Here is a 14,169-nt window from a genome sequence, read left to right on the forward strand (position 1 = left end):
TCTTCCTTTAGTATATTTTCCCATGACTGTCCACTATTTCATTATGGGTTTAAGGGGGGGATAGATTTTAACAAAAAAACTAATAACCTATAGATTGAAAAATAGTGTTTTCAAGTACATGTGCAAAGTTTATTCATATTTACAGTTAGATGAAACAATTACCTTATATTCTTAGAGTAGTTCATTCAATATTAATCCCTTATTTATTCTACCATATTTACAATCTTAAGTGTCAAAAGTAAAATGTGTATGTAAATAATTAGCATATTCTCGAAGCTTCTAAAATATGTTCTGTATACCATAAAAGGATTAAGATGGCACATACTATCCCAATTAAACTTTTAGATTGTTAAGGAGAATTAAAATGACACATGAACAACAGTATATACCTGTCTTTAATAAATGCTTCTACTTGCTGGCCACTAGAATTGGTTCATTGTGTTTATTTCATTCAGTACAATTAAGCTTAAACTAACTCATTCTTAGTGGTTTTGTTTTATGGTTAATGATTTTTTTTTAGATATTTCCATGAAACAAATACAGGTAAGGACAGTTGTTTTTCTTATTGGAATTTCAAATTATTCGTTTTTGGTGAATAACTAGATACCACTTCCTTTCCAATATAATTTTATATGGGAAAGTTTGATGAAAGTTTGGAGGGCAACATAGCCCCATTTTTACCTTTTTGTGATTTTAAAATAAATAGAGCATACTTGTGAGAAATATACAGGAAATTGTTGTACAAATAGAGAAATACATACCTTTCTTTACACATAGATATGTGAAGAAAATCATGAATAAAGAAAATGATAGACAGTTAGGAAAACCTAAAATGTTTACTTTTTAAATTAATGTTAACTAAGACAGGGAAAGTAAGTTCAATATTGAGGAAGATAATTTCTTAACATAACTGTACAATATCAAAGACCTTTTTAAAACAGAGCATGCTTATGTTTCTAATGCACATCTTGATTATTTCCTAGCGCACAAAAGCTTTAGCATGTCCTAAGAGAGCATGAGCAAAAAGGAAAAGTACATAGAATGCTCATAGCAACTTTTTTTTCTTTTCTTCTTTTCGGAGCTGGGAACTGAACCCAGGGCCTTGCGCTTGCTAGTCAAGCGCTCTACCACTGAGCTAAATCCCCAACCCTGCTCATAGCAACTTCTAAGCATAACACATGATAGTAATGAAATGAGCACATATATTTATACAGAATATATAATATCACAAGAAAGCTGAAACATACCAAAGTTTTTTCTCTATTGAGAAGTATGTATGTGTGTGTGTGCATGTGTGTGTCTGTATACACACACATGTACACACACATAAACATATATCACCATTTTACCAACTTTTATTCCTAAAGATAAATGAGTATAATCAAACCTTTAAAAAAACTATTCTTATTTGAATTTTCTGCAGTGGACAAACATAGAGAGATATTTTCAGAAGTGATACTTTTAAAATTATTCTTTTTATATTGGATTTTATCCAAAATTCTACTCAAATTTTAATTTTAATTCAGTTTGTATAACATTGCTACTATAAAGAATTAATTACATCTCTAGGGAAAGTTTCCTAGTAGGTGCTTTTTTAAATCATAATAATGAAATGACTTAAACATATTAGCTAGAAAATGTTTTTAAATATATTATGTATTTTGCATTGAGGATGAGCTACAGGATAATTTGCACCCAGCGAAGTATAAATTGTTCATTAGAACATAGTAAAAATAATAAATAAACATATAAAAGAGAAAGAGTAATTGAAAATAAAGGCCCTCTTTGTTATCTTCATGAATTACAGGAGAAGGCATCTGAGCATTTGGGAATCTGAAAATAGAAGACTTCAGACAGAGTATTCTAGGCAAATGAAGCAGTCTTACATAAAGAAACTTTATGTGCCAAACCAGCTTTGGATTGAAAACATTTTAGCATCCTTTTATTTATTAATCTCTTATATAACAATATGATTAATAATACAATACTTACTATGCAATTTCATTATTTGGAAATAAGGCTTTGTTCTGCTTCAGCAATTACATGTAGTACATATCCTCACAATATGTACTGAAAGGGATATCACACAAGGAGTACTATGAGATGATGTGATCACAGTCTAATAAATATAATTGCATTTAGTTTTATTAGATACTCTGAATGTTATATAAAATTAAAATATATTTACTGTTGCATCATTACTACATATCACTGGTAAACAGTTTACAGTTACCTCGCAAAAAAAAACTTTAAAAAGTAGCCTTTCATTGGCTTAAGAGTAATCTTCAGCTGCACATGGAGATTCCTGGTAAATGTGCACTTCTGTCTTTCAGCCAGAATTCTGGTAAATAAAGAATATGGATCGACCATCTCTATTCACCTCATTCTAACCTAACATACATGTTTGTCCTTTGTATTATCTTAGAGATAACATTTTTGGCTAATTTATTGCTTGGTAGAAAGGTTCATGAAATTACCATTTCTATCACTTACTGCATACAACTCACTTGTCTGAAGTATTGTAAGCCTCAGTGTAACACACAGCACAATATGAAAATTTACTGTCTCTCATGTGGTGGAGGATCCTTGCCTCTGTGTCCTATTTTAAAGCATCTAAGGACAACGAAGTCTCAGGGTAACTGCAAACCACGACGCACTTATTTCCTCAGGGATTGCCAAATTTAGATACAAAATTATTTTCTATAGAAAGAAAAATGTGTGCACAAACTTTTTCCTTTTTAAGCTATGATTCTAGATAGTTACAGAATCCTTTTTTATTTATATTATGTGTCAATTCTTTGATATTATAGTTATACAGTTCTGGTTTAAAAGCCAGAGAAAATAAAGAATATTTCATATTTCAAGAGACTCTAAAATTGATAATTTAAGGTAGGAAAAGAGAACCCATGGAGAGCCTATTTATTCTAATCTAAATGTGTTATTTTTTTATAAAGGCCTTGTTTCATCTTGTTTATTTGTTAAGCAATATGTTCTATCAAGCACAGCACCACATAAGTGCAGAGAGCGATTTCAATATTGGTCACAGCTGGAAATCCTTCTTTGTAAGGATATACTATTCCTCTCTTAGAGACCAGAATATAGATTTTTTTACCCAATTTCAAATATCAGAACCATACAGCCATCTCTAAAATAGTCTACATTTATTTTCTAAAGTATACTTAAGACTTTTAATCTTATGAGCAGTATGCATAAGATTATAAAAATAAAAAATAATGGACATAAATTTAAGAGACATTTGGTTTGAGGAATATTCAGAAAGAACTAGACAGTGAATGTGCTCAATATACATTTTAAACTGGTATTCATATAGAACATATGATATATATTTTGAAATCCCCTGGGTTTTAATGACAGTCTATACCATTAGGATGGATTCCTCAAATTAAATTTCGTGAATCAAAAGTAATACATAAACTAATATAAACTAAATTTCTCTGTGATATTCAAGCAATTTCGAATACCTCCTGTTTCTCAATGACAGAGTGGTCCTTTTCTTGTTTTGTTTATTTATTTGAAATGTATTTATAGTGGCTCAATGGATGACTCAATATCTAATAATAGTTAGGGACATGTACAAGTAGGTTGCTCGCTTGCAGAGGATCTGAATTGTCATCTCAGAACACACTTTGCAGGGCTCACAATTCCCTGTAACTATAGATCCTCAGGAATGACACTTTCTCCTGGCCTCCATAGGTAACTATAAGTACAATGCCACATAGAGAAGCAGACATATATGTAACTGAAGTGCATGTTTAGGGTATAAATACATTTTCATAATGATTATGTGACTCCGGCATACTCTCCTACAATTTTAATTCTTTTGCATGTGACATTTTCTTTGGAATATGACTTATTGTTTTATATGCTAAACTCCATTTCTATCTACTTTCCTGAAATTTACATTATTTGTTCATGGGGGGCTGAAAGTTATGTTTATCCACAATAGTTTCTTAAAACATATCTTTGTTCAGACTCATTTAGGCTGACTCCTTGGCATAGATATTGTGAAAAGTGCTGAAAAAAAAATACCCCTGGCTATTCACTCATTACCTATATATCATAGCCTGGAACCTGTGGGTGAGTATTTTGGCATGGTTTATTTTTTTTTTTCTTTTCTGAGCTGGGGACCGAACCCAGGGCCTTGCGCTTGCTAGGCAAGCGCTCTACCACTGAGCTAAATCCCCAACCTTTGGCATGGTTTATTTGATAACATTATATATATATATAATTAAATATATATATAAAATATATTAAATATATATATATATATAAATTATATATTAAATATATATATAATGTTACAATATAAATATATATATCCATATTTTGTGATGATCATACACGTAGTAAGTATACTAAGTTACACTCTTACCAACATTACATCAGGATTTTTTTAACTTGCATCCTTACCAGCATTCATTATGTTGAAACATAACATTTGATTTCGCATTGATATGACAGTTTTATAAGAGATGAAGGGAAACCAAAAAAGAAGAACAAAGTGGATCAATGACCTCCACATCAAACTAATAGAAGAAAAAGTGGGGAAGACTCTCAAACACATGGAAACTGGAGAAAATTTCATGAACAAAAGACCAATGGCTCATGCTCTAAGATCAAGAATCGACAAATGGGAACTCATAGAAGTCCTGTAAGGCAAAGGACCCTTTTATTTTTCCCTATCTTTATTAACTTGAGTATTTCTTATTTGCATTTCGATTGTTATTCCGCTTCCCGGTTTCCAGGCCAACATCCCCCAAACCCTCCCCTCTCCTTCTATATGGCTGTTCCTATCCCCATCCTCGCCCCATTACCACCCTCCCCCCAACAATCACGTTCACTGGGGGTTCAGTCTTTGCAGAACCAAGAGCTTCCCCTTCCACTGGTGCTCTTACTAGGCTATTCATTGCTACCTATGAGGTTGAAGCCCAGGGTCAGTCCATGTATAGTCTTTGGGTAATGGCTTAGTCCCTGGAAGCTCTGGTTGGTTGGCATTGTTGTTCATATGGGGTCTGAAGGCCCTTCAAGCTCTTTCAGTCCTTTCTAAGAACCCTTCAACGGGGGTATCATTCTCAGTTCAGTGATTTGCTGAGGGCATTCTCCTATGTATTTGCTGTATTCTGGCTGTGTCTCTCAGGAGAGATCTATATCCGTTTCCTGTCAGCCTGGACTTCTTTGCTTCATCCATCTTATCTAGTTTGGTGGCTGTATATGTATGGGCCACATGTGGGGCAGGCTCTGAATGGGTGTTCCTACTGCCTCTGTTCTAAACTTGCCTCCCTATTCCCTGCCAAGTGTATTTTTTCCCCTTTTAAAGAAGGAGTGAAGACTTCACACTTTGATCATCCTTCTTGAGTTTCATGTGTTCTGTGCATCTAGGGTAATAAAAGCATTTGGGCTAATAGCCAATTATCAATGAGTGCATACCACGTGGTTTTTCTGTGATTGGGTTACCTCACTCAGAATGATATTTTCCAGTTTCATACATTTGCCTATGAATTTCATAAAGTCATTGTTTTTGATAGCTGAGTAATATTCCATTGTGTAGATGTACCACATTTTCTGTATCCATTCCTCTGTTGAAGGGCATCTGGGTTCTTTCTACCTTCTGAATATTATAAATAAGACTGCTGTGAACATAATGGAGCACGTGTCTTTTTTATATGTTGGGGCATCTTTTGGGATATGCCCAAGAGAGGTAAAGCTGGGTCCTCAGGTAGTTCAATGTCCAATTTTCTGAGGAAACTCCAGACTGACTTCCAGAATGATTGTACCAGTCTGCAATCCCACAATGGAGGAGTGTGGGGCTTTCTCCACATCATTGCCAGCATTTGCTGTCACCTGAGTTTTTGATCTTAGCCATTCTCACTAGTGTGAGGTGAAATATCAGGGTTGTTTTGACTTGCATTTCCCTTAGGACTAAAGATATTGAACATTCCTTTAGGTGTTTCTTGGCCATTTGGCATTCCTCAGCTGTGAATTCTTTGTTTAGCTCTGAACACGATTTTTTTATTAGGGTTATTTGTGTCCCTGTGGTCTCACTTCTTGAGTTCTTTGTATATTTTGGATATAAGCCCTCTATCAGTTGTAGGATTGGTAAAGCTCTTTTCCCAATCTGTTGGTTGTCTCTTTGTCCTAACAATAGTGCCCTTTGCTTTACAAAAGTTTTGCGGTTTTATGAGATCCCATTTGTCAATTCTTGATCTTAGAGCATAAGCCATTGGTGTTTTGTTGAGAAAATTTTCTTCAGTGCCCATGTTTTTGAGATGCTTCCCCATTGTTTCTTCCAGTAACTCGAGTGTATCTGGTTTGATGTGGAGGTCCTTGATCCACTTGGATTTAAGCTTTGTACAGGGTGATAAGCATGGTTCGATCTCCATTCTTCTACTTGCTGACCTCCAGTTGAAGCATCAACATTTGCTGAAAATGCTATCTTTTTTCCATTGGATGGTTTTGGCTCCTTTGTCAAAAATCAATGACCATAGGTGTGTGGGTTCATTTCTGGGTCTCCAATTCTATTCCAGTGGTCTATCTGTCTGTCTCTATACCAAAACCATGCAGTTTTTATCACTATTGCTCTGTAATACTCCTTGAGTTCAGGGATAGTGATTCCCCCAGAAGTCCTTTTATTGTTGAGGATAGTTTTAGCTGTCCTGGGTTTTTTGTTATTCCAGATGAATTTGCAAATTGTTCTGTCTAACTCTCTGAAGAATTGAACTGGTATTTTGATGGGATTTGCACTGAATCTGTAGATCGCTTTTGGTAAAATGTCCAGTTTTACTATATTAATCCTGCCAATCCATGAGCATGGGAGATCTTTCCCTCTTCTGTGGTCTTTCTTTCTTCAGAGGCTTGAAGTTCTTATACAGATCTTTTACTTGTTTGGTTAAAGTCACACTGACATATTTTATATTATTTGGGACTATTATGAAGGGTGTCATTTCCCTAATTTATTTCTCAGTTTGTTTCTCTTTTGTGTAGAGGAAGACTACAGATTGCTTTTAGTTAATTTTATACCCAGCCACTTTGCTGAAGATGTATATCAGGTTTAGTTGTTCTCTGGTGGAACTTTTGGGATCACTTAAATATACTATCATATCATCTGCAAATAGTGATATTTTGACTTCTTCTTTTTCAATCTGTATCCCTTTGATCTCCTTTTGTTGTCTGATTGCTCTGGCTAGAACTTCAAGAACTATATTGAATAAGTAGAGAGAGAGTGAGTAAACTTGTCTAGTCCCTGATTTTAGTGGGATTTCTTCAAGTTTCTCTCCATTTAGTTTAATGTTAGCTACTGGTTTGCTGCATATGGCCTTCACTTTGTTTAGGTATGGACCTCAAATTCCTATTCGTTCCAGGACTTTTATCATGGAGGTGTGTTGAATTTTGTCAAATGCATTCTCAGCATCTAATAAATGATCATGTGGTTTTTTCTTTCAGTTTATTTATATAATGGATTATGCTGATGGTTTTCAGTATATTAAACCATTCCTGCATGCCTGGGATGAAGCCTACTTGATTATGATGAATGATTGTTTTGATGTGCTCTTGGATTCATTTTGCCATAATTTTATTGAATATTTTTGCATCGATATTCATAAGGGAATGGTCTGACGTTCTCTTTCTTTGTTGGGTCTTTTGTGGTTTAGGTATAAGAGTAATTGTGGCTTCATAGAAGGAATTTGGTAGCACTCCTTCCCTTTCGACTTTGTGGAATAATTTGGATAGTATTGGTATGAGGTCTTCTATGAAGGTGTGATAGAATTCTGCACTGAACCCATCTGGACCTGGGCTCTTTTTGGTTGGGAGACCTTTAATGACTGCTTCTATTTCTTTCGAAGTTATGGGGTTGTTTAAATGGTTTATCTGTTCCTGATTTAACTTCGGTACCTGGTATCTGTTTAGGAAATTGTCCATTTCAAAGGACATTTTTGTTAGGATAAAACAGCAACCAACCGACTGGTAAAAGACCTTTACCAATCATACATCTTATTAAGGGTTACTATCCAAAATATAAAATGTACTCAAGTTGGTAGACTCCAGAGAGCTAAACAACCCTATTTAAAATGGGGTACAGAGCTAAACCAAATATTTTCTGCTGAGGAATATCGAAAGGCCGGAAAGTACCCGAAGAAATGTTCAACATCGTTTATGATCAGGGAAATGAAAATTAAAAATCACCCTGAGATTCCACCTCACACCAGGCAGAATGGCTAAGATAAAAACTCAGATTTTTTTGATCCAATTGATAAGATATAATTGCCCTCTTAAACATACAATGCCTGGTACCATCCATCCCTTAGGAACATTGATAACAACCTGTAAATACACAGCAGAATCTTAATATCACCTGTCATGGCTTCCCTCTCTCCTACCTCGTCTCATCCTCTCTTTCATAGTCTCCTCCTCTTCCTTCAAACTTCTCTTCTGCCCATCCTTCCTTCTCCTCCAATGATAGGCTTCCTTCTATCCTGTACCTTCCCCTCACATGTACTTTACAAATTCAGGTAGAAGTTATTAAGGTTAAATAAAAATCTGTGGCTCCAGGTAGAGAGCTTAACAGATTGAGATATTTTGGGCAAATGTCCTGGTTTGATGTGTTGCTTATTGATATTGGAATTGATAGAAGGTATTTGGTTTGTTTTATGAATTACCCCGCTAAAGGTCATATGGCTCGTTGATGCTGGCTAGTGATGGTTTGTGGTTACTTTTGAGATTTACCACAATAGGAAGATCAAATTCTCTTAACGTAGACTCCCCGGAACTTTGGGTTAATTTCCTGATATCACAGAGTACAAAAGTCTACCAGGCTCATTGCTTAGCTTACTTCCTTTTAAAAATTGTTTAATCTTCATGTTGGGTGTGACTTTTAGTTTTATGGTTATGTTATTACTCTGTGAAAGAGTGCAAGATACAAGCTTTTCTGGTTTCAGACTAAGGAACACAGTATTTTGGGAGAAAGATTTTGTCTTTGTGTTTTTGAAAAGTGTGATTAGGCTCCAGAAACCTCAGAGAGTCATACTGATCAGATTTATTAGAGGTAGACCGCCCGAAAAATTTATTCAGGAGAATCAAACAAAAAGATATCTCGATTCTAAACTTTTGTCTTGAGAGTTGTATTTTGCAGAGTGTGCCTACTTGGAATCTTGGTCTCAATGACTTTCAGCTGGGTCCAGTCAGGACACATCAGCTACAGCATTTGCTTCATTTTTCCTACCCCCTATTTCTAAGGATATCTCAACGCCTGTGTACAGCTTGAAGAAGTTATGGAGGAGTCATCCCCCCCAATTCCCTGGACTTTGGGAGGGCTGAAAGTGGTTATTCCAAAGTTGTTTTTATGAGGAATTTAGAAATGGTTGTAATTTAACATGGATGAATTAGCTAGATTGAATTGTACAGTCATAATCTCATTTGGTAACTAAGCTTAAATCATTGTTTTGGTATAGAATTTATTTGTCAAAAAAGTTTAAAGTACAAGCTTTAGAGCCAGTCCTTCTATTATTGTCATTACAAACTTCTGAGTTGATTACACCTGTGAGTTAAGGTTCAAATAGCAAAGCCATGGCTCTGAGTTTGTGAGAGAACTTTCAAGATAAAATTTCGGATATGGAGACAACAGTACAGATTGTCTTACATAGATAGATGGTTTTCAAAAACGTCAGAAATCCACAAAATTGGAGATTTAAAGTTATTTATCTTTTGTTGAGACATATCTGCCCCTAACAGTTCCCCTCTGATGGATTTAACCAAGAATTTGAACATCTCTACCTCCAGGTTAGGCAATACTTTGTGGCTAGGCAGCCACTGGACAAAACTGCCTATTTCATCCACAGACTAATACTGTCCAGAGAAGGACAAATTATGCAGAATAGTTGACTGATAAACCCTGCCAAGACAGGGTGATCAGCCCTTCAAAATCTGCATTTCAAGAGTCTGTCAGTTGATTTTGGGCCAGAAGACTGAAGACTTGTGCTCACATGTTGCTAACAGGGAACTGTGCTAGTCGAGATTTGTCTCTACAACCTCTCAGTTCTGGAAGGCATGTTAGGCTTCCTATGTGTATAGATATTTGGTCATTCCCAGATTTCTGACTGGGTTGAAGACATTATAGTCTCAGGCTGTTTAACTCTGAATATACATATTTTATTGGATAGTTATCAGACAGTATACAAGCTGGCCAAGATGTATTATAGATTTTAAGCCTTTCTTAAGCTGGAATGAATAACTAAACGTTCTATTTAACTGATATAGTGATGGACTGGGTATTGAGAATATCATATGCTTCATAAATTGTATTATGGTATTAATTGTACTCAATTTATATATAAGTGAAGAGGCTTTTTAACTGGATGAAAAGGGGGAAATGTTGTGGTTTGCCCTGAAGTTATCTGTATTGTGATGCTAATTCCACTGCCCCAAGGACAGCTGCCTAAAACTCAGATTTTTGACAGCAGATGCTGATAAGAGTGTGAAGAAAGAGGAACACTCCTCCATTGTTGTTGGAATTGCAAATCGGTACAACCACTCTAAAAATCAATCTGGAGGTTCTTCAGAAATTTGGACATTCCACTGCCTGATGACATGGCATATACCCAAAAGGTGCCCCAACATATACAAAGACACATGCTCCACTATGTTCATACCAGCCTTATTTATAATATCCAGAAGCTGGAAAGAACCCAAATGCCCTTCAACAGAGGAATGGATTCAAAAAATGTTTTATATATACACAATGGAATACTACTCAGTTATCAAAAACAATGACTTCTTGAAATTCATAGGCAAATGGAATGAACTAGAAAATATCATCCTGAGTGAAGTAACCATTCACAGCAAAACACACTTGGAATGCACTCATCGATAAGTGGATATTAGCCCAAAAGCTCGAATTACCCAAGATGCAATCCATAAATCACAGGAAGCTCAAGAAGAAGGATGACCAAAATGAGGATGCTCCCACTCCTTCTTAAAAGGAGAAAAATATCCATAGGAAGGGATATAGAAGCAAAGTTTAGAGTAGCATCTGAAGGAATGGTCATTCAGAGGCTGCCCCACATGTGGCCCATATATATACAGACACCAAAAGTACATAAGATTGATGAAGCAAAAAAGTGCATCCTGAAAGGAACCTGATATAGATCTCTTCTGAGAGACACATCCAGAGGGTGTCCAATACAGAGGTCAATGCTACCAGCAAACTACTGAACTGAGAACAGGACCCCCTTTGGGGGAATTAGAGGAAGGATTGAAAGAGCTGAAGTAGCTTGCATCCCTATAAGAACAACAATGCCAACCAACCAGATCTTCCAGGGATTAAACCACTAACGAAAGATTTTACATGGACTGTCCCAGGGCTCCAACTGCATATGTAGCAGAGAATAGCATTGTTAGGGCACCAGTACAAGGGGAAGTCCTTAGTCCTGACAAGGTTGGACCCCCAGTTCAGGAGAATGTTGGGAAACAGTAAGAGAGTGGTTGGGGTGAACATCCGTATGGAGGAGGGGTGTTGAGATGGGGGTTTATGGACAGGAAACCGAAAAGGGAATACCCTTTGAAATGTAAATAAAGAAATATATCTAAAAGAAAGAAAGAAAAAAGAAAGAAAGAAAGAGAGAGAGAGAGAAAGAAAGAAAGATCACAAGGAACATCTGAAAGAGCAAGAGGAAATAGTAGGAAAACATTGCAAAATACTGGCATAGTTAAGGATCTTCTGAATATGTTACTTAGGAAATAAGGGAAAATGATCACAGATGGAATTTTAAAAAATTAAAAGCATGCAGAAACTGGTATATGATTAAAGAGGAAGTCCATACAATGTTAAAATCCTTGTCAACTTCATATTTAACAGAAGACTAATATGCAGAATATAAAACAGTCCCTCTAAACTGTAAACACCAGTTAAAAAAATCAATAAAAATGGTCTATGGGACTAAAAGAAGGCCTTGAAAATAAGAATATAAACTTATTAACATTTTAAAAGTGTCAAATATTCTTTTAATTTTTTAAAAACATTTATTAGTTATTTCATTCATTTACATTTCAGGTGTTAAACCCCTTCCTGGTTTTCCTTCAGCAAACTCCCTATCTCCTCCCCTTTCCCCTTGCTTTTTGTGAGGGTTCTCAACCAACCAAACACGTATTCCCGTCTCACCACTCTAGCATTCCCCTACCATGGGGCATCAATCCTTTCCAGGGTTAATAGTCTCCTCTCCCATTAATGCCAGATAAAGCAATCCTCTTCTACATATGCAAATGGAGCAATTGATTCCTCCATGTGTAGTCTTTGGTTGGTGGTTTAATCCTTGGGAGTTCACAATACATGTATTCAACAAAAACATGAAAATTAAATTACTTTGAGATTCTATGCAATGTTTCCCAGCCAGAGTGGCTATTATCAAGGATACAAATGGAAAGGTTTTGGAGAATAGCAGTGAGATTGTAACTGCTATAATCATACCATAAGTCACATTAATTACTAAAAGCATTTTATTAAAAAAAAAAACAGCTAAATGTAGAACTATAGTGTCACTTATCTTCCACATTTCTTAAATGCCAAAAGGGATACTATAGAGACTTTTATCATCAATATTCATTATTGTTCAATGCATAATAGGAAGCAGTTGGAATCATCATAGTTGTTAGTCAACTGCATAATGGAAAGTGGGATTTTGAAATATATACACAATGTAATTTTTCCAGGAATAAAAAATGGAAAAAACCCGGAATTATGAAATTTGCAGATATGGATGAAGAGGCAACGAAAAGCTTACATAACTAATGTAATGCAGCCTCATAAAATCAAATGTCACTTCTTTCCTCTAATATGTGGATTCCATCTTCAATACTTTAGATTTGTCTATTCAAGTTGAAGTTATTGTCTATACATTTTAGAGAATTAGAAAACAAACCATGGAAAGGGGAAAAAAGGGCAGGATATGAAAGTTTGGAGGACATTACAAATTTTGCAGACAAATGGATAGAACTAGAAAAAAAGGCATCCTGAGTGACATTACCCAGACAGTACAAGACATGCATAGTAACTGCTCAGTGATAAGTGGATATTAGCTAGAAATTACAGAATACCCATGATACAACGCAGAGTTGAGGTAAATGTTAACAAGAAGGAAGGTCCAAGAAAGGATGCTTCAATTCCACTTAGGAGGGGGCACAAAATATTCACAGGAGGCAAATGGAGGGGAGAACCTGAGTTGAAGAGGAAGGCGAGTGGAAAGGGGGCAGGATCAGGTATAGAGAGAGACAAGAGAGAAACCTTGACATCAGGTGAATGAATTGGAAATACTCATCAATGGGAAATGGGGGCAGAGGAAATGTCGAGAAATTCCCATAGACCAGGAATGTGACAGATTCCCAGGACTCAATGGGAAAGGACCTTAGCTGAAATGCCCAACAGTAGAAAAATGGAGCCTGAAGAGACTACCTCCTGTATATAAACATGGCCCCTAGTTGATGCGTGGGGTCACCCACCCATCCTCGAAATTTTGGACCCAGAATTATTCCTGTCTAAAGGAAATGAAGGGACAAAAACGGAGCAGAGCCTGAAAGAACTCAAGAAGTTAGACCACAGGGACACAAATGACCCTATTAAAAAAGGGGCTCAGAGCTAAACAAAGAATTCATAACTGAGGAATTCCGAACGGCTGAGAAACAGCTAAAGAAATGTTCAACATCTTTAGTTCTAAGGGAAATGCAAATCAAAACAACCCTGAGATTTCACCTCACACCAGTGAGAATGACTAAGATCAGAAACTCAGGTGACAGTAAATGCTGGTGAGGCAGTGGAGAAAGAGGAACACTCCTCCATTGTTGGTGGGGTTGCAGACTGGTACAACCATTCTAGAAATCAGTCTGGAGGTTCCTCAGAAAATTGGACATTGAACTGCCTGAGGATCCAGCTATACCTCTCTTGGCCATATACCCAAAAGATGCCCCAACATATAACAAAGACACATGCTCCATTATGTTCACAGCAGTCTTATTTATAATAGCCCGAAGCTGGAAAGAACCCAGATGCCCTTCAACAGAGGAATGGATACAGAAAATGTGGTACATCTACACAATGGAATATTACTCAGCTATCAAAAACAATGACTTTATGAAATTCATAGGCAAATGTATGAAACTGGAAAA

Source organism: Rattus rattus, chromosome 1, assembly GCF_011064425.1.
Source record: "Rattus rattus isolate New Zealand chromosome 1, Rrattus_CSIRO_v1, whole genome shotgun sequence".
NCBI classification, from domain to species: Eukaryota; Metazoa; Chordata; class Mammalia; order Rodentia; family Muridae; genus Rattus; species Rattus rattus.